Below are 21,260 nucleotides of genomic sequence, written 5' to 3' on the forward strand. Positions count from 1 at the left end.
AAGTCATGATGCAGCGTTTTTAATAACTCTCTGTGGATTGACTGACGATATTTCATCTTTACTTTGGAATTTACTTTGGAGATACAGTGCAGAAACAGGCTGTTCAGCCCACCGACTCCATGCTGACCAGCGATCCCCCTGTACACTAGCCCTATCCAACACACTAGGGACATTTTTTACAATTTTACCACAGCCAATTAACCTACAAACCTGTACGTCTTTGGAGCGTGGGAGGAAACAGGAGCACCCGGAGAAAACCCACGTGGTCACAGGGAGAACGTACCACAGGCGGTGGCCGTAGTCAGGATGTAACTGGCGCTGTGAGGCAGCAACTCTACCACTGCTCCTGAATATGTCAGAATATGTGGACATGGAAAGCCTTTTTAGCATCAAACTCAACGTTAATGATTTGCGTTCTTGTGGGTGTCAGGCAGACAAGGTCACCGCTCAGCCTTCGTGCTTTTTATCTTTTACAAGTGATTGCTTTGTTACCATCCTATTTGGTGCCGTTGAGTTTGCAGTAAGACGCCTTTTCTTCCTTGTCTTCTGGGAAATTGCTATCAAGGTGTGATTTTGAGCAGTTATTTTCCCATTTATCCCAGGGCAGCTTTGCCAAGGTCTGAAGGACAAAAATCAATACTTAAGTAACACTCCATTTTGCGATTCTTGTTTCACTTTGTGGCGATCACCCAGAGGTCTGTTTAGGGCACGGGCTTTGTGATATCACGAGGCTGAAGCAATAATACAGAACACTCTGTTATTCCCAAATCAGGTCTGCCTTTAAAGCTGCCTAATAGTCTACAAAAGAACTCAATCTGTCATCACACCATGACAGGTCCCTTCATGAACAGCACGCTGGTCCCCTCAGTCATAGACAGCTTTGGATGAGCAACTGGAACGCATCTAATGAGTCATAGAGAGATGCAGCACGGAAACTTGCCCTTCAGCCCAGCAAGTAAGGCTGGCACAGTGGAGCAGCGGTAGAGTTGTTGCCTTACAGCGCCAGTGACCCGGATTCGATCCTGACCTTGGATGACGTCTGTACGGACTTTGCTGGAAAAGGGGGAAAAGTTATACTTGCCAAGCAGCTCCTGCCCCCCCTCTACATTGGGGACCTGGGGTGGAGGGTATTGCACCGAGGTGTTCCCTGCAACCTGTTTCTCTCGCGGTTCACAGACTCGCCAGCCGCCTGCCACTTTTGCGGGCTGGAAGAGTCTGTGTACCACGTGTACATGGAGTGCGTGAGGCTGCAGCCACTGTTTCAATACCTAAAGGGGCTGCTCCTTGCCTTCTGGCTGCATTTTTCACCCACCATCCTCATCTTTGGACACCCTGTGCGTAGGGGAGAGGGTAGGGCTGAAGATGTCCTGGTTGGGTTGCTCCTGGGCCTGGCCAAGCTGGCCATCCGCGAGTCACGGCGCCAGACGGTGGAGGGCTCTACCCGAGCCAGTTGCCTGCCCCTTTTCTGGGGTTACGTCCGTGCCCGGGTGGGATTAGAAAGGGAATACGCCCTGTCTACGGGCACCCTGAGGGAGTTCCGGGACCGCTGGGCACCGAGGGGGGTTGAATGTATCCTTGACAAGGATTGCAATATAATTGTTTAGCAGTTGCTTAGCATATTTGTTCGTCTTGTATTATGGTGGTGTTTTGTTTTATTGTATTGTCAATACTATTTTAATATTTGAATAAATATTTTTGATTAAAAAAAAAAAAAAAAATTTTTTTTTAAAAAGCAGCTCCTGCCTGTCCCCTTTTCCAGTTTCCTTCTCCCCGCCCCCCTCCCCCCTCCCCCACAATCACTCTCAACCCAAAACGTCACCTATCCATGTTCTCCAGAGATGCTCCCTGACCCGCTGACCAGCACTTTGTCTCCTTTTGTGTGTTAACCAGCGTCTGCAGTTCCTCATTTCTGCATTCTCGGTTTACCAGGACGCTGCATGGGTTAGAGGGTATTTGCTGTGTAAAGATGTTGGACAGATTTGGATTGTTTCGTCTGGAGGTTGAGGGAAGTCCTGATAGAAGATTTTAAAATTATGAGAGGCATAGAGAGGGTCGACCGTCAGAACATTTTTCTCAGGGTGAAAGATCAAAGACCAGAGGGTACAGCTTTAGGGTGAAAGGGGCAAAGTTTAAAGGAGATTTGCGGGACATGAATTTTTACACAGTTAGTGGTGGGTGCATGCTGATCCAATGTTCTCCAGGGGTGCTGCTGGACACGTTGAGTTACTCCAGCACTTTGCATTGTCCTGGTAAACCTCGAAACCTCTTCTGCAGACTACTCCTGCATTGAATATGCATTCCTTTAGTTTCATTTTTAGTTTAGAGATATAGTGTGGAAACAGGCCCTTTGGCCCACCGAGTCACCACTGACCAGCAATCACCCCGCACACTAGCACCAGCCTACACACTAGGAACAATTTACAGAAGACAACTAACATTACAAACCTGCACGTCTTTGGTACGTGGGGAGAAACCGGAGCACCCGGAGAAAACCCACGCGGTCACAGGCAGAACATGCAAACTCCGTACAGACAGCACCCGTAAGTCAGGATCGAACCTGGGTCTCTGGCACTGTAAGGCAGCAACTCTACCGCTGCGGCACTGGACTGCTCAAAATGTTCTATCTTTCAAACATTTATATATCTCCGCTTACGTGAGCTTTCAAGCTGCAAGCCTCGTGTTCCAATTTCAGCTTCAATTCCCCCCACCCCCGTGTCTCTGAGAAAGACAAACAGTGAGTGGGTCTGAGGCAGTGCCTGCCTGCCTGCCTGCTCCCAGCCCTTTGCTGATTATTCACGCTGCTGCCTGTAATTCATGCGAGGGGCGAACCGGTCTGTCACCGAGTGAGAGGGAAGGAGAAATTATTTATCTTTGCAAACTGAGAGACTCTCCATCAAAGATTCAACGGCTCCCGCGATTTGGCGAGGAGGGAGAATAAACTAAAACGGCTTTCAATTAATTTCTATATAGCTCTGGCACACAATTCATGCGCTGCCGTGCTTATTTCTTTGTGTAGCAACCCTTTGCTGGAATGGAGACTGTCGCCTGTCCGTTGAGATTATTTCACGGTTGAAGTGAGGTGAAGGTTGAGTGTCAATTAAACTTGTTTATGGCAGAGTGGGTGACGCACATAATTGACAAAAGGTCCTACGATTTGGAATTCCCCCCTTACCCCTCCCTGCCCGGACACCACTCACCAACATCCTCGGCCTCGGCAAGGCCGCCAGCATAAATAAGGACCAGTCTCGCCCCAGACACCCCCTCTCCCGTCAGGCAAGAGGTACAGAAGTGTGAAAACGCACACCTCCAGATTCAGGGACAGTTTCTTCCCAGCTGTTATCAGGCAACTGAAGTCATCCTATCACCAACTATAGTGCGGCCTTGACCTCCCATCTACCACACTCGGACTATCTTTAATCGGACTTTACTGGACTTTAACATGCTCTACACTTTATACCCCTTTATTCTGTATCTGTACACTGTGGACGGCTTGATTGTAAGCATGTAGTCTTTTCGCTGACTGGATAGTATGAAACAAAAAAGCTTTTCACTGCACCTCAGTACACGTGACAATCAACTAAACTGAACCAAAAGATTTTTGTTGCCTGCTCCAATATCTTCTCATCTAGGTTGGTGTTTATCAACGATGTCGCTGTTTGTGACAACAGGGAAGATGATCATTAAGTAGAAATGAACTACACATGCAGTGTGAGGGGATGTTTCCACAAGTGGGAGAGTCCGGGACCAGAGGGCACAGCCTCAGAATAAAAGAACCACTCCTTTGGAAAGGAGATGAGGAGGAGTTTCTTTAGCCAGAGGGTGGTGAATGTGTGGAATTCATTGTCGCAGACATCGGTGGAGGCCAAGTCAATGGGTATTTTTAAATCGGGAATTGATACGTTCTTGATTAGTACTTGATCAGGGGTCATGGGGAGAAGGCAGCAGGATGGGGTTGAGAGGGAGAGATAGATTAGCCATGGCGGAGTAGACTCGATGGGCTGAATGGCATCATTCTGCTCCTTCACGGTGTTGTTGTTGGCAGCTGCTCCACACAACCTTCCGGCAGCAGGAAAACACACAAAGGGGTGGGGAGTGGAGGGGGGCACGGGTCAGAGTGGGGTTGTTGTAGGGGAATTACCTTAACGTTGGAGAATTCAATATTCATACGGATATCCCCTGCAAATCTTTGGGATGGGATCTCCTTCCAGTGCCTCTCCCTCCCATCCCAATGCGCACACCATCTTTCACCCCCCCCCCCTCCCCCTCCTCCCCAGTCACCCTGCTCCCCTCCTTTGTACACTCCCATCCCAAATGGGAAGCCATTTAAGACTGAGGTGAGAAAAAACGTTTTCACGCAGAGAGTTGTGAATTTGTGGAATTCCCTACCACAGAGGGCAGTGGAGGCCAAGTCACTGGATGGATTTAAGAGAGAGTTAGATAGAGCTCTAGGGGCTAGTGGAATCAAGAGATATGGGGAGAAGGCAGGCACGGGTTATTGATTGGGGTCGATCAGCCATGATCACAATGAATGGCGCTGCTGACTCGAGGGGCCGAATGGCCTCCTATAACCACCTATTCACCTATAACCACCAGATAACCAGATAAACACAAAATGCTGGAGTAATTCAGCGGGTCAGGCAGCATCTCTGGAGAAACAGAATGGGTGATGTTTCGGGTTGGGACCCTTCTTCAGACTTTGTCTTCAATCTGAAGATGGATCCCGACCTGAAACGTTACCTATCCATTTTCTTCAGAGATGCTGCCTGATCTGCTGAGTTGTATGTCTATCATTGGTATAAACCCCTATCACTTTCCTGGCTTTGCCCCAGCCCCACCTTTCTTGTCCAGTTTCTCTCCCCCCTACCCCATCAGTCTGAAGAAAGGTCCCGGCCCGAAACGACGCCTGTCCATTCCCTCCACAGATGCTGGAGTCAGGGTTACTGAATTGCTTGGTACTCAGTCTTTGCAAGCTGGGAAATTGCCAGCACGGGCTGGCTGACGGAATTATTTTTAACACAGGGAAAACAAAATGATGCTCATACCTTAAATAACACAAAACAACAGAGCAGAGCCCTGCCCGTCGGCTAAACAGCCCTGTGTGCAGCGCAGCAAAGCAAGTTAGGTATCTCAAACCCTTTAACATATATTTATCCACACGAGGAGTTATAAAAATAGTTTTAGAATGACGATAAGTAAAGCTATGATGTGTAATTAACAGTCAATTAAAATATGCAAATTAAATCATGTAAGCATCAAATTTTCAGCTCTGTTTAATGTTTAATGTATCTTTAGGGAAAATGTTGTTTTGTGATTGCTGTTTTGGATGCGTCAGTTAATCTGCACACCAGATATAAGAGTAAGAGACCCAGCCTTAATTTAAGTCAAGAATGCCGGAGGAAAAGGGGAAGCTTAATAGTGGGAGGTTAGTAAAATGATTCTTGACTTTGTCTGATCAAAGTGACTGAACACCATGAATCATTCAGTATTGATGATCAACTGTTGCCAACGTATGCTAATCAAGAGCTCACAGCCACAACATAAACAGGGGTGGACACAAGGGACCGCAGGTGCCGATTTACAAAATAAAGACACAAAGTGCTGGAGTAACTCGGCGGGTCAGGCAGCATCTCTGGAGAGGATGGATCGGGGACGCTTCAAGTCGGGGCCCTTCTTCAGACTGATTGTAGTCGGGAGAGAGAAAGCTGGAAGAAAGGTTGGGGCAGGGCAAAGCCTGGCAAGTGATAGGTGGATAGACACTAAGAGCTGGAGTAGCTCAGCGGGTCAGGCAGCATCTCTGGATGAAAGGTATAGGTGACATTTTGGGTCGAGGCTCATCCGTCAGCTATTCCTTCTCTCCATAGATGCTGCCTGACCCGCTGAGTTACTCCAGCTTTTTGTGCCTATCTTCAGAGTTAACCAGCATCTGCAGGTCCTTCCTACACAAGTGATAGGTGGATACAGGTGGGGGTGCAGGGTGGGTGGGGTGGGGTTAATTGGCCGATGGGTGGTCTTTAGAGATGTAAAGACAAGACGTATGAGATAAGGGGAGATAAGGAGGGAAGAGGCTAGTAATGTAAAGACAGATGAAGGGGGATAAGTGGAGAGGGGGGACTGGAGAAGGTGTTACAGCTCAGCAAGGCCACCAGCATCATCAAGGACCAGTCTCACCCCAGTCACTCTCTCTTTAGTTTAGTTTAGTTTAGAGATACAGCGCAGAAACAGGCCCTTCGGCCCACCGAGTCTGTGCGACCAGTTCACCCCTACACTAGCACTATCCTACATACGAGGGCCAATTTTACAACTTACCAAAGCCAATTAATCTACAACCCTTGTATGTTTTTGGATTGGATTGGGAGGAAATCAGAGCACCCGGAGAAAACCCACGCAGTCACAGGGAGAGCGTACAAACTCCGCGCAGACAGCACCCGTAGTCAAGATCGAACCTGCATCTGAGGCGCTGTAAGGCAGCAACTCTACCGCTGCGCCACTGTGCCGCCCTTGAAGAAAGTGAGAGGAGTTAAGGGTGTTGAGGGTGTGGACAAGTTCTGCCAGGCGGAGGAGAGTGTTAGCAGAAGGGACCTGATTGTTTCTCTGTTCAAGCAAGAACTGGAGGACATTGAGACCTTGATGGTGGTGTAGAGGGGCCCGACGTCCTTTGTAAAGATGAGACAATGGGGGCCAAGAATTGAAAGCTATTGAAGAGTTGAAGGGCGTGAGAGGTGTCTAGGGATGTAGGTGGGAAGGGACAGGATGGAATCAAGGGATGCGGAGATGAGTTCAGTGGGCAAAAGCAGGCAAAGACAGTGGGTGTGCCAGGGAAGTCCTGTTTGTGGTTTTTGTGAAGGAGATCGAAGTGAGCAGTGCGGAGCTGCAGATGATAACTCCAGCAACGATCTGGGAGATGATGTCCTGGTGTTCGTCTGTGGGGTCATGGTCACGGATGAGGAGGTGTGTACGACGGCACCCGTAGTCAGGATCGAACCCGAGTCTCTGGCGTTGTGAGGCAGCAACTCTGTCGCTGCGCCACCGTGCCACCCCACTGAAGTTTTCCACAGCCCATTGGACATTGGAGAGCCATGTGCAACACCACAGTCACACACCCAGACTCACATTGACCTCCACAATGACCTACAGGGGAATGGAGACATAAAACTGCTCCGGCAATATTTGCTTCATGTAATACAGAACAGCTGGTCTCAGCGGGAACCTCCCGAGAATAATCTAACTGGAAATCATTCCTCTTTTTATTCTCTCCCCACGTCACATTGCTGCATCAAACTGGGTCGCTTGGGAACCAACTAATTGGGAGACAAGGGAATGAAGGAACATAAACTGACTGCCTTCACAGTCCAGCAGCGTTGGGAAGGTCTCCTTCCCCTTAATGGTACAAACCCAACATAGACACAAAATGCTGGAGAAACTCAATGAATTGGGCAGCATCTCCGCAGAAAAGGAATAGGTGACATTTTGGGTCGAGACTCTTCATCAGTCCTTTGTGTCCAATTTCGGTGTAAACCAGCATCTGCAGTTCCTTCTAACAGACTAATGAAGGGTTTTTCCCAAAAAGTCACCGATTCCTTTTCTCCAGAGATGCTGCCTGACCCACTGAGTTACTCCAGCATTTTGTGTTTATTTTCGGTGTAAACCAGCATCTGCAGTTCCTTCATACACACCGTACAAACCCATTTCATCTGCTGTCTTTAGGATTTAGATACAGATGGAGATACAGTGTGGAAACAGGCCCTTCGTCCCAGCGAGTCTGCACTAACCAGCGATCACCCCGTACACTAGCACTATCCTACACACTAGGGACAATTTTACAATTTTACCGAAGCCAATTAACTTACACACTTTTGGAATGTGGGGGGGAAACCAGAGCACCCGGAGAAAGCCCATGCCGTCACAGGGAGAATGTACAAACTCTGTACAGATGCATCTGTAGCCAGGATTAAACCAGAGTCTCTGGCACTGTAAGGCAGCAACTCTACTGCTGCGTCACTGTGCTGTCCTAATGGGTCGAATGGTCTAATTCTGCTTCTATGTCTATAATATTAAGACCTCGGTGTTATTGCATAAACGCGTCAATTACGATGCAGCAAGCAACTGAATCCCAGATTGGTCCTGACCTGAAAAGTCACCTATTAATGTCTGACCAGCCGAGTTAGTTTAGTTTTAGTTCAGTTGAGTTTATTGTCACCAGTGAAAAGCTTCTGTTGCATGCAACCAGTCAGCGGAAAGACTATACATGATTACATTCAAGCCATCCACAGTGTACAGTGCCCAGTGTACTCCAGCACTCCATGCCTTCTTTAGTAAACCAACGTCTGCAGTTGCTTGTTTCAACATCCTGGTGAATCTTTCCTGCATTGCCAGCCACGGCCACATTTTGAGAGCAAATAACGAAAGAAGAAACACTCTGCCGTGCGACTACCTTCCAACGGACCAAACAGATCATTAATTCTTCTCGGTCTTTGAAGTGTGGAGATGAGAAACTCACTACAAAGTTGCCGTGCTATTAGTAAGCACTGAAGATAGGAAGAGGCACATTTGCCAGAGGATGTCACAGTCAGAAGCTGATAGATGCAGTTCCAACTGTGTGCAGGCATATGGAGAGCTAATTCTGAGATGGAGACTGCGCTCGTGTGAAGAACGATGGGAAGGGTGCCAGAACGCTTTAGCCGCTGCATCAGAGACAGAGTTAATAGTTCTGAGGAAGTTCTACAAACCATGCCTTGGGCAAGACCGAAAAGATCCCTGCCTCGAATCCCAGCTCGCCGGGAACATTCCAAACTACCAGCTCAGGCATTTTCCAGTTGCCCGGGTTTAACCCAATTGCAGCAGAGTTAACATCACAATTTAGTTCAGTTTATTATGGTCGCGTGTACCGAGGTACAGTGATAAGCTTTTGTTTGTGTGCTATCAAGCCATCGAAGAGATTATACAGTACATGACTACAATGAAGTCTGATAAAGTCTGATTGAAGATACATCTAGGGTCTCCATTGAGGTAGATGGCAGGTCAGGACCGCACTCTAGATGATGAGAGGATTTCTCAGTTGCCTGATTACAGTTGGGAATAAACTGTTCCTTATTTTAGAGATACAGCACAGTAACAGGCCCTTCGGCCCACCAAGTCTATGCCGACCATCAATAACCCCGTACACTAGTACTATCCAACGCACTAGGGACAATTTACAATTTTACCAAAGCCAATTAACCTACAAACGCGCATGTCCTTGGAGTATGGGAGAAAGCCGGAAAACCAGAGGAAAACCCACGCGGTCACAGGGAGAACGTGCAAACTCCATACAGACAACACCCTGGGGAAAGGATTTAATTATCTACCCTATCTCTGCCTCATAATGTTGCATCTTTGACAGTTCCACCCTGAGAATAAGGTTCGGACTGTTTACCCCATCAACGCCACATATAATTTTGTATACTTCTATCAGGTCTCTCCTCAATTTATCCTCAGTTCTACGTGGAATGTTTTGAGGGCATTTCTGAGGATGGATGCTTTGTGAGGCGTCTCTTAAACGGAAGATGCACACGGGTGCGACACTCACTTGGACACTGACTGCAAATTATGAAGCAGTTTACGCCTATTGGGGAGAGACACAAAATGTTGGAGTAACTGAGCGGGTGAGGCAGCATCTCTGGACAAAAGGAATAGGTGACGTTTCAGGTCGAAACCCTTCTTCAGTTCAAGAGGTCAGATAAAATGGCCAACAGCACAATGTTAAATCAGGGCACAACATCCATGTATCTCAGATTAACTGCCGAATCTTCCAATTGTCTGAAGAAGAGTTACGACCTATTCATTTTCTCCAGAGATGCTGCCTGACACGCTGTGTTACTCCAGCATTTGGTGTCTATCTTAGCCGGAAGACTCAGTCTACTTCAATTTTGGTATAAATCTCTTCCTGAAATTAAAGTAAAAATTAGCTCTTTTGTTAGCTTGTCAGTAATACTTATTTGGAACTGAACGAGGCACGACTCAGAGCTGAGTGGCTCGCTGGGAAGGTGTTGGCTCTACAGTCATCTCTGCTCACTGGGTACTGATCCATGAACAATAACATACAGCTGGTGGATTTAAGGAGACAGGTTGGGGGTTTAAAATACTTTAGGATTAGTGCTGTGTAGCAAGGAACTAGCAAATCAACCCTTCATCCTCTTTCATCCAAAGGCTTAATATGAAACAGCAATCTGTCCAAAATGACAAATGTACAACCCGACATCTATTTATTGTGTTATTTTTAGATATACTTGTAAACTGAGTTTGCTCCTTAAGCGTTGCCATGGCAACGGGCCTGATTTACAAAAGGCAGCAACTAATGGGATATTAACTAGGTGGGAAAGGACTTCAGACTGATTTTCCTCAGAGATGCTCACAAAAAGCTGGAGTAACTCAGCGGGACAGGCAGCATCTCTGGAGAGAAGGAATAGGCGACGTTTCGGGTCGAGACCCTTCTGGTCTCAAGATGTAGCTAAAAATCACAGTTCAATGCTCTGACTTATTTTTAAAACTTCAGGCACTCAGCATTGAGTAACGCCGCTGCAGTAATAGCCATGGAGTCCATCAGTACGGTAAAGGGCCTTACGGTCCAACTTGCCCAAGCCGACCAAGATACCTCATCTACACTAGTCCCAGCTGGCCATGAATGTCACCTAGCCATGTCCTCCACAGATGCATAGAAACATAGAAAATAGGTGCAGGAGTAGGCCATTCGGCCCTTCGAGCCTGGAGGGTTCCGACCCGAAACATCAGCCATTCCTGTCCTCCAGAGATGCTGCCTGACTCGCTGACTTACTCCAGCACTTTGTATTTTGCTCAATATTAATTTCATCCCATCACGCCATACTTTCTCATTAAATACTGTAGAGTAATACATCACAACATAGCACCAAAACAGGCCCTTCGGCCCAACTCACCCATGCCGACCAAGATGTTCCATCAACATTCGTCCATAGGTGGCCCATATCTCTCTAAACCTTTCCTGTATACGTAAATGTTATTAATGTTATTAATGTACATGCCTCAACCACCTCCTCTGGCAGCTCGTTCCATACACTCACCACCCTATGTGTCAAAAAGGTGCCCCTCGGGGCATGAAATCTTCTCCCTCTCACCTTAAACCTAAGTCCTCTACTTCTTGATACCCCTACTCTGGGTAAAAGACTCTGTGCTTGCACCCTATCTATCCCCCTCATGATTTTCTACACTTTTAACGCAGTTTTATACAATTTAGGGGTCTGTCCTCACCCATTGTTAGGCTGCTTAATGGCACGGGATAGGGAAAGGTTACAAATAATGGACAACACTTCACTGTCTAACTTGTATAGGATTCAATATGGCCATTCCCCATCAAGAGTCAAGAGTCCAGAACGATTATTTGTCACATGTACAGACAACGGAACAATGAAACTCTTACTTGCTGCAGCTTTGCAGACCTGTATACACAGCACTCATAGATAACATAAAAAATTACAAAATTCAGTAAAAGAAAAAACAATACTAGTGCAAGAAAACTTGGTTCATTGAACAGAACAGCACAGGAACAGGCCCTTCGGCCCACAATGTCTGTGCTGTACACCATACCAAGCTAAACCCATCTCCTCTGCCTGTACGCGATCCATATCCCTCCATTCCTTTCAAGAATAAGGGGTAAGGCATTTAGAACGGGGTTGAGGAAACACTTTTTCACACAGAGAGTTGTGAGTCTGTGGAATTCTCTGCCCCAGAGGGCAGTGGAGGCCGGTTCTCTGGATACTTTCAAGAGAGAGCTTGATAGGGCTCTTGAAGATTGCTAAGTCAGGGGATATGGAGAGAAGGCAGGAATGGTGTACTGATCAGCCATGATCACATTGAATGGCGGTGCTGGCTCGAAGGGCTGAATGGCCTACTCCTGCACCTATTGTCTATTGTCTATTGTCTATATCCATGTGCTTATATCAACGCCTTTTAAACTCCACTGTTGTATCTGCCTCCACCACCACCCCTGGCAGCGTATTCCACCACCCTCTGTATATAAAACTTGCCTCACACATCTCCTTTCAACTTTGACCCTCTCACCTCATAGCTGTGCCCTCTAGTGTTGGGTATTTCCACCCTGGGAACAAGGTTCTGACTGTCTACCTTTTTGATTGCTCTCATAATTTTATATACTTCTATCAGGCATTCCCACAACCTCTGCTGTCCCAGAGAAAACAATCCAAGTTTATACCACCTATTCAACCTCTCCTTGGTATAAATGTAAAATTGTCCCTCTTTGAAGGGTAGTGTTAATGTGCGGGGATCGTTGGTCGATGCAGACTCGGTTGGGCTGATTCCACGATGTACCTCTGAACTAAACTTTCCTTGAAGCTGAAACCCTCTAATCCAGGCAGTGTTGTGGTAAACCAGATAACCAGAATCTCATGTCAACAGCAGTACAGATTTACACATCTCCTCTGAAGGAACCTTAGCCACAATTACATGTGGATCAGACCTGGTGAGTCAAAGGAAGGGTGACTCCATTCTCTGGTCAACGGAGATGAATTGGTGCAAAGATCTTCTGTGTCAACCTTCCACCACTCAGCCACAGAATTAAACGGATGTTCCTTTAGAAAGGAGATGAGGAGGAATTTATTTAATCAGAGGGTGGTGAATCTGTGGAATTCATTGCCACAGATGACAGTGGAGGCCAAGTCATTGGGTTGTTTCAAGGAGGAGATTGACAGATTTTTGATTAGAACGGACATTAGAAGTTATGGGGAGAAGGCAGGAGATTGGGGTTGAGAGGGAAAGATAGATCAGCCATGATAGAATGGAGGAGTAGACTCGATGGGCCGAATGGCCTAATTCAGCTCCTGTGACTTACGAATTTATGAACTCATGAACCCAATTTGGATAGTTACTCCCCATATTTCAACCCAATCATTGTTGGGGGGGGTATCATGGAGTCATTGACAAGTGCATGTTCACCAGTAATAGATCACCAATGCTTGAATGGCGGAGTAGACACATAGAAACAAAGGAAAAAGGTGCAGGTGAAGGCCATTTGGCCCTTCGAGCCAGCGCCACCATTCAATATGTTCATGGCTGATCATCTAAAATCAGTAACCCGTTCCGGCCTTTTTCCCCATAACCCTTGATTCCTTTGGCCCTAAGAGCTAATTCTAACTCTCTTGAAAACATCCAGTGAATCGGCCTCTTCTGCCTTCTGTGACAGAGAATTCTACAGATTCACAATTCTCTGGGTGAAAAAGTTTTTCCTCATCACATTCCTAAATGGCCTACCCCTAAACTGTGACTCGATGGGCTGAATGGCCTCATTCTGTTCCTATGACATGAATTTACCATAGAGAAGAACGAAAGCTGGGAGCGAGGGCGAACTATGTAAAAATAACCTGCCTGGTTGGAAGTTGCTTTGTTAAGTGGGTTCTCGCTGTGGAATCAGCCTTGTCTCTTCAGCGTCCTCACAATACACCCATTGAAAGTGGATGAGCTAAAATCAGCTGGGGTCCTGTTCCACACTGATTCACCGCCACCATGCTAATTAATCAACTCAATAGATGTGCTTGATGGAGCTTAATCCCCAAGTACTCTTGTAACTAAAATAAACACTCATTTCCATTTTCTCCTGCAGTAAATTTGTACAAAGTCTCCTGTGCTCCTGCTTCTAAACGCCCAGCGTTTGACGCACTCCAAGCTGTTTCCTGTTCACTCCCCGATATAAACGTCCCGCTATTCGCAGGGATTGCTAGAGTCAGATTTCAAACATCTCCTTACTCTCACCATTCTTAGCTCATCCTTACTCCCCGGGGTCGGGGAATTGAAAACCATAGGTTTAAGGTGAGGGGGGGGGGGGGAAGGTTTAACAGGAAGCATCCTATCACCAACTAGAGAGCGGTCCTGAGCCACCACCTACCTCATAGAAGACCCCTTGGACTATCTTTAATCAGACTTTACTGGATTTAATCTTGCACTAAACGGATTCCCTTTATCCTGTATCTGTACACTGTGGACGGCTCAATTGTAATCATGTATGGTCCCTCCGCTGACTGGATAACACGCAACAAAAAGCTTTTCACTGTACCTCGATACACATGACAATAACATAAACTAAACTATGGACTGTATTTTCGGTTGCACTACAATGGTGGGTGCGTGGAACACGCTGCCATGTGGGGGTGGAGGCACATACGACAGTAATGTATAAGACGATTTTGGAGAGATTGGATTAAGTTGACATCATGCTCGGCAGGGACATTGTGGGCCGAAGGGCCTGTCGCCATAGAGGGAAATAGACAGGCCACATTTTCGGTCGGGACCCTACTCCAGATCCGAAACCTCCATTCCCTCCACATATGCTGCCTGACCCGCCGAGTTCCTCCAGTGTTCACGTTTTCTAAGTAGTTAGTGTTTGATCACAAGATTTTGAGTGGGCAATCTTTTTCAATCGATTGTCGACAAAAATTAGCACTCAGCTGTCACCGTGCTTGCAAATTGTGTTTAAGATGCTTTTAGATGGATATGCAGGGAATGGAGGGATATGGATCACGTACAGGCAGAGGAGATTAGATTAATTTCCCATCATGTTCGGCACAGACATTGTCGGTCATAGGGCCTGCTCCTATACTGTGCTGCTCTATGTGGAAAGGATTCAAACACAGTAACATATGGCTTATGCCAGTGGACTTGCAGCCAGAATCCTGGACCATTGATTGAAAGACACGGGCTTGTGTCTCCAGATGGTAGCTGTGGAATTTACATTCCCCTAAACCAAATAAATCAGTAAAGATGGCAAGGAAATTACTGGGTTGTTGAAAAAATCAGTCAGGCTTACAAGAAAGTTAATCTTACCCATGTCTCGTCTCTATCTGATTCCAATGTGATTAACTATTTATTTGGTTCAGGGCTAAAAAGGGATGGACATACCAGCCAGAGAGAAGGTCCCGATCCAAAATGTCACCTATCCATTTTCTCCAGCGATGCTGCCTGACCTGCTGAGTTACTCCAGCAGTTTGTATCTATCTCTTCCTACTAGAGGTTGCTTAAACACCACTAACGCATCTGCCTCCAACACCAGCCCTGGCAGAACGTTCCACATGGCTTCTGTAAATTATCCCTAATGTCTAGCTGAGTTACTCCAGCATTTTGTGTCCCTTACTGTAAAAATCTGTTTTGTTTATTAATGTTCTTTCCCCTCCTCCGTATGCTTATCTCCCAAACCCGAGCTCCCCATTTCCCTATTATTTCCCCTCTCGCCCATCCCACCCACATTCCTCCCTCCAGCTTTATATTTTGCTCCTCCACTTGCATCATTATCTGTCACCTTTCTATTCCAGCCTTTGTCACTTACACCGCCCATCTGCAAATCAAACACCCCCTCACCTGTATCCACCCATCACTTGCCAGGTTTAGTCCTGCCCCCACCCCTCTCTTACAGCTTTCTGCCCCCTACCGTCAGTCTGAAGAAGGATCTCAACCTCGAGGAAGGGTCCTGGCCTGAAATGTCACCTGTCCCTTCTCTCTACAGGTAACGCCTGACTCGCTGGGTCCCCCTGGCAATGTTGTGTTTTGCTCAAGATCCCAGTATCTACAGCTCCTTATTTTTCTGATGAGTCCCCCTTGCTCAGTCAGATCTACGCATGGCTCTCGACCTGGTGAAAGCCCACGAGGTCACAGGGAGAACGTACAAACTCTGCACAGCCAGCACCCGTAGTCAGGATCGAACCCAGATCTCTGGTGCTGTAAGACAGCAATTCTACGACTGCGCCCGTGCCACAATTCTCCAATTTTACGTAGCCACATAACCTTCCAGGCATAGCAGAATAGTTTAACTTGGCACAGACATTGTGGGCCTGTTCCTGTAGTCCTGTAGACTTTAGAGATACAACGTGGAAACAGGCCCTTCGGCCCATCTCACCTCCGTGCCGACCAGCAGTCACCCCCGTACACTAGCACTATCCTACACACTAGGAACAATTTACAATTTTTACCAAAGCCAAACTTCTACAAAATTTCAACCTAATTTCTACAAACCTGCACATATTTAGGGTTGTGAGAGGAAACCGGAGAACCCGGAGAAAACCCACGCAGTCACAGGGCGAACGTACAAACTCCGCACACAGAACTCACCCGCAGTCAGGATTGAACTCTGGCACTGTGAGGCAGCAACTCTACCGCTGTGCCGCTGTGCTACCTACTGCTGCACTGTTCTATGTTCTATGTAATTGCCCAGCACAGAGATGGTGCCCGGGAGACGACAACTGAGGTCATATTATTGGACAGAAAGGACTTGTTAGCTTCCTGTACTTGGTAGCACATTTTCATCCAACACGGACTCTTCAAGTTTAATTTAACAGTATATCATTCTCAATTACCATCAGTTACACTTCCACACTTGGCTGCCAAGAATTTCTATCTCCATTCTTTCCATCAGACACTTCCATTAACCACAGCTTCCGGGCCTGATTGAGGTAAAGTCCCCAACATTAATGCGAATCACATCACACAAAATGCAAGCACGGCGGCAACTGAGTACTAATTCTTGTCGACAGGCGATTAAAAAAGATTGTCCACTCAAAATCTTTTGATCAAAAACAAACTACTTAGAAAATGTGAACAAAACACTACGTGCTGGAGGAACTCAGCGGTCAGGCAGCATCTGCGGAGGGAATGTACAGACGACGTTTCGGGTCTGAAGTAGCGTCTTGACCCGAAATGTCGGCTGTCCATTTCCCTCCACAGGCTCAGGCCCTTCGGCCCACAATGTCTGTGCCAAACATGTGATCCATTTCCCTCCATTCCCTGCATATGTATGTGCCTATCTAAAAGCCTCTCAAACGGCAGTATCATATCTGCCTCCACCACCAGCCCTGACAACGCATACCAGGCACCCACCCGTGTAGAAAACCTATCCTCCGCATCTCCTTTAAATTTTGCCCCTCTTACGTTAAAGTTATATCCTTCCGATTTTTAGAAAGTGCAGAAACAGGCCCTTCGGCCCACCAAGTCCATGCCAACCAGCGATCACCCTTTACGCTAGCACTATCCTATACACGAGGGACAATTTACAATTTATAGAAGCCAATTAACCTACAAACCTGCATGTGGGAGGAAACCGGAGCACCCGGAGAAAACCCACGCAGTCATAAGGAGAATATACAAACTCCGTGTAGACAGCGCCCGTAGTCAGGATCGAATCCGGATCTCTGGCGCCATAATGCAGCAACTCTACCGCTGTGCCACTGTGTTTAACCCATGTGTAATTTAGCATGACACAAATAACCATATCGTGGGTACTAACTGGCTACAGTTGTCCAAGACGTTGGTGAGGCGACACTTGTATTGCATTTAGTTTTGTTCACCCTGCTAGAATAAAGATGACATTGAGCTGGAAAGAGATTTACGATGTTATTGCCAGGACCCGAGGGCCTGAACTATAGAGAGGAGTTGAGCAGGCTGGGACATTATTCCTTGGAGCGCAGGAGGTTGCGGGGTGTTCTTTTAGAGGTGTATAAAATCATAAGGGCAATTGTTAGGGTGAATGCACAGAGTCTTTTACCCAGAATAGGGGAATCAAGAACCACAGGCAGAGGTTTAAGGAAAGAGGGATTAATAATCTGAGGGGCAACTTTTTCACACAGAAGTGTGAGTGAGTGTGCAGAACGTGGTGCCAGAGGAGACGGTTCAGGTAGGTGTAAAAAAACATTTTAAAGACACTTGGACATGTACATGGACAGGAAAGGCTTAGAGTTCTTAAGGGGTTGGACAGGCTAGATGCAGGAAGATTGCTCCCGATGTTGGGGAAGTCCAGGACAAGGGGTCACAGCTTAAGGATAAGGGGGAAATCCTTTAAAACCGAGATGAGAAGAACTTTTTTCACACAGAGAGTGGTGAATCTCTGGAACTTTCTGCCACAGAGGGTAGTCGAGGCCAGTTCATTGGCTATATTTAAGAGGGAGTTAGATGTGGCCCTTGTGGCTAAGGGGATCAGAGGGTATGGAGAGAAGGCAGGTACGGGATACTGAGTTGGATGATCAGCCATGATCATATTGAATGGCGGTGCAGGCTCGAAGGGCCGAATGGCCTACTCCTGCACCTAATTTCTATGTTTCTATGTTTCTAGAGGGATATGGGCCAAACTCAGACAAGTGGGTCTATCTTAGATGGAGCAGCTAGGTCGGATTGGGCGAGTTGGGTCGGAGGACCTGCTTTGGTGCTTTGGTGCTCAATATTTAATGATATAACACAGGCGTGATGGGATGACAGGACTATTGAGCAACACACATAGTTCTGGAGTAACTCAGTGGGTCAGGCAGCATCTGTGGAGGACATGGATAGGTCACTTTTTGGGTCACGACCCTTTCTTCACAATATTCATGTGCGTTATGAGGTTGAGTATTATCGCTAAGACCGCTGGATTTTTGACATTAGATTTCTTGAACATTTTTCCGACTCTCAGCTAAACAGCACAAGCCTGCTCTGCTGAATTAGTCTCAATTTGTTGCAAATTACTGAATCTTTGCCTTCAATTTCCAGTTGACTCAGAAATATCCCTCATTTTGTATTGCAGAGAATGAGAATCATTGCACCCTCTGCCAAGTATTCGAAGATAACAAATTATCTTTGATAAGAGGAAAGCTGGATGATAGGACATGGGCCAATTATCCATTTTACACAGTGTGACCATTTTACAAAGCACCTATACTCTGTCCACAGTAAGGGGGAAGAACGTCACCCATCTATGTTCTCCAGAGATGCTGCCTTTCCCGCTGAGTTATCACTAATGTGTTGATGAGTGCAGGAATTTAGTAGTTGATGAGAATGATAATGGGAATGTTGATGGGAACAGCTTGGGCAGCACAGTGGCTCAGTGGTGGAGTGGCTGCCTTACAACGTCAGAGAAGTGGGTTTGATCCTGACTGTGGGTGCTGTCTGTAAGGAGTTTGTATGATCTCCTTGTGACAGCGTGCGTTTTCTCCAATTGCTTCGATTTCCTCCACACTCTGAAGACGTCCAGGTTTGTAGGTTAATTGGCTTTGGTAAGTTGTGAAATTGTCTCTTCTGGGTGGAACCGTGTTAGTGTACAGGGTGATCACTGGTCGGCGTGGATTTGTTGGGCCGAAGGGCCTGTTTCCGTGCTGTATCTCAAAACTAAACTAAACTCTAATCTCACTGAACCTTCAAACAATGAAAGATAAAAAATAAAGAAACCTGAATTGGGATGAGATTGTTGCTTAAAGGAAAAGACTCCCCTCTAATTCATAATGATTGATTTGCTCCTACACCTTGATATTTCATGCCAAGACTGCTTTGTTTTTGAAAGTGGATTTTGGTAAAAATCTAATTTCAAGGCCTGTTTCCACACTGTATCTCTAATGTCTAGAGTCTAAACAGAACCATCCTATCACCAATTAAAGGGTGTTCCTGACCTACCATCCATCTTATTAGAGACCGTCCGACTATCTTTAATCGGACTTTACCTTGCTCTAAACTTCAGTCCCTTTATCCTGTATCTGTACACTGTGGACGGCTTGATTTTAATCATGTCTAGTCTTTCCGCTAACTGTTTAGCACGCAACTAAAAGGCTTTTCACTGTACCTCGGTACAGGTGACAATAAACCAAACTAAACTCTGTCCACAGTAGGGCTGAAGAAGTGTCCCGACCCGAAACGTTGCCTATCCATGTTCTCCAGAGATGCTGCCTGACACGCTGAATTCCGTTAATTTGTTGATGAATGGTGGAATTTGGTCTTTGACGGGAGTGTTACAGGGAAAATTGGATGGATAGGAAAGGTTTGCAAGGGTCAGGTACAGGCTAATGGCACCAGCTTGGTTAGGCAGCCTTGGTGGGTATGAATGAGATGGGCCGAAGAACCTATTTCCGTGCCGTTACTTCACTGCGCACGATTCCCCCAGAGGGCTGCGGCCCTTTCACGGCTGGAAGCAAGACCTGGCGGGCCGCAACTTGGAAGGGGGAGCCCGCCGATCCGGCCCCTGCTCATCCCCTGAAGACCAGAGACCAGGAGGAGGGAGCCAGTGATGACAATGGATGCGACGGGCGAGGGGCAAGGCCGGTGGGAGGAGAGGGAACCGGGGTCTGGCCTACCGAGCCGCCAAAGTCGGCTGCGGGAGGTGCCCCCGGGACACAAAGGTGGATGGGCGAGTAGAGGGGCGTGGCGTTCAAGAAAGTCGATGCCCGGAGGCCCGCAGCAGCCTGGGACTTGCCTGGAACAGGCATCACTCATAAGAATTGGAGCACGGACTGGACTTTGGAAATGGCATCAATAAATGGCGCCTCTTGCATGCGGTCTCAGTAGACTATTTCTGTACACTTGCTAATCAGGGGTGTGCTTACATATGGCAATACTCTACTGGACTGTAAGAAAATAATTTCACTGTGTGTTTGCACTTTGCACATGTGACAGTAAAGGCCCCATTGATGCAATAAATGAGATTGCAGTGAACTGGCACAGACTCGATGGGCAAAAATGTCCATGTCACAATATGAAATATGAAACCTTTAAGTATCCAATGTTTATTTCTCAATCAATGCAGGACCACCCTGGGCAGAATCAAGTTGATGGTTTTGGGATCCTGATGCGTGCAAAATGGCTGCCAGCATTTTCCCATCAAATCATCGACCGCACATCAAATGGTAAAGCACTTCACTGACTACAAAGTGCTTCAGGACATCAAGAATAGGCAGGAAGCACAATAAAGGTGAGAGTTCTGTCTCTAGTTTTCCTTTAACACTCCACATTCATCAGTGAACCTTATCACAGGGGAATACAAAATGGCCACTGGCGTTTACATGAGGGAACTGCCCTTGAAAGCAACTCACTACACACAAATAGTTTCAGCAAAGTTTGAGAGAGGTGTTAAAATTCTTACCCGAGGCTTGTTTTTGAGAGAAAGTACACCCTCCCGAATTGATGGCTTTTGAAGTGGTGTGGAGTTCGGACCCAATCTGGTTTCCTATGGGTCGTGGCTGATCGGGAGTCAATTCAAATGCAGTCAGGCAGAGCCCATTTATTCGGGCTGTGTTGATGTCTGTGATGATTTGCTGCAATTTGTAAAAAATGCATTAATAAAACAGAGGTTTCATAGTAGCCGTGACCCACAAAAAGTATAACACTGACAACTTGAGAGGATAATTGATGTTTTTATTGTTCAAATTTGCCATTGACACACAAACACATTATACGCAATATTCATCTGACTTGCTCAGATTGTTTAAAATCCATCTACCTGGTTGACAGTCACCAAT

The 21,260-nt window shown here is 46.7% G+C and overlaps 1 protein-coding gene across 4 annotated transcripts in view; it reads right to left on the reverse strand.

Annotated features, from left to right (window-relative positions):
* syt1 (synaptotagmin 1) overlaps positions 1-21,260 on the reverse strand; it is a 227,332-nt gene that overhangs the window by 109,608 nt on the left and 96,464 nt on the right. For all 4 annotated transcript variants that reach the window (XM_033037960.1, XM_033037955.1, XM_033037956.1 and 1 more), the window contains one exon: positions 20,885-21,056. The gene's annotated coding sequence lies outside the window, so the exon portion shown is untranslated. The remainder of the gene's footprint in view (positions 1-20,884; positions 21,057-21,260) is intronic.

The sequence above is a fragment of the Amblyraja radiata genome, chromosome 19 (genome assembly GCF_010909765.2).
Source record: "Amblyraja radiata isolate CabotCenter1 chromosome 19, sAmbRad1.1.pri, whole genome shotgun sequence".
Classification (NCBI taxonomy): Eukaryota; Metazoa; Chordata; class Chondrichthyes; order Rajiformes; family Rajidae; genus Amblyraja; species Amblyraja radiata.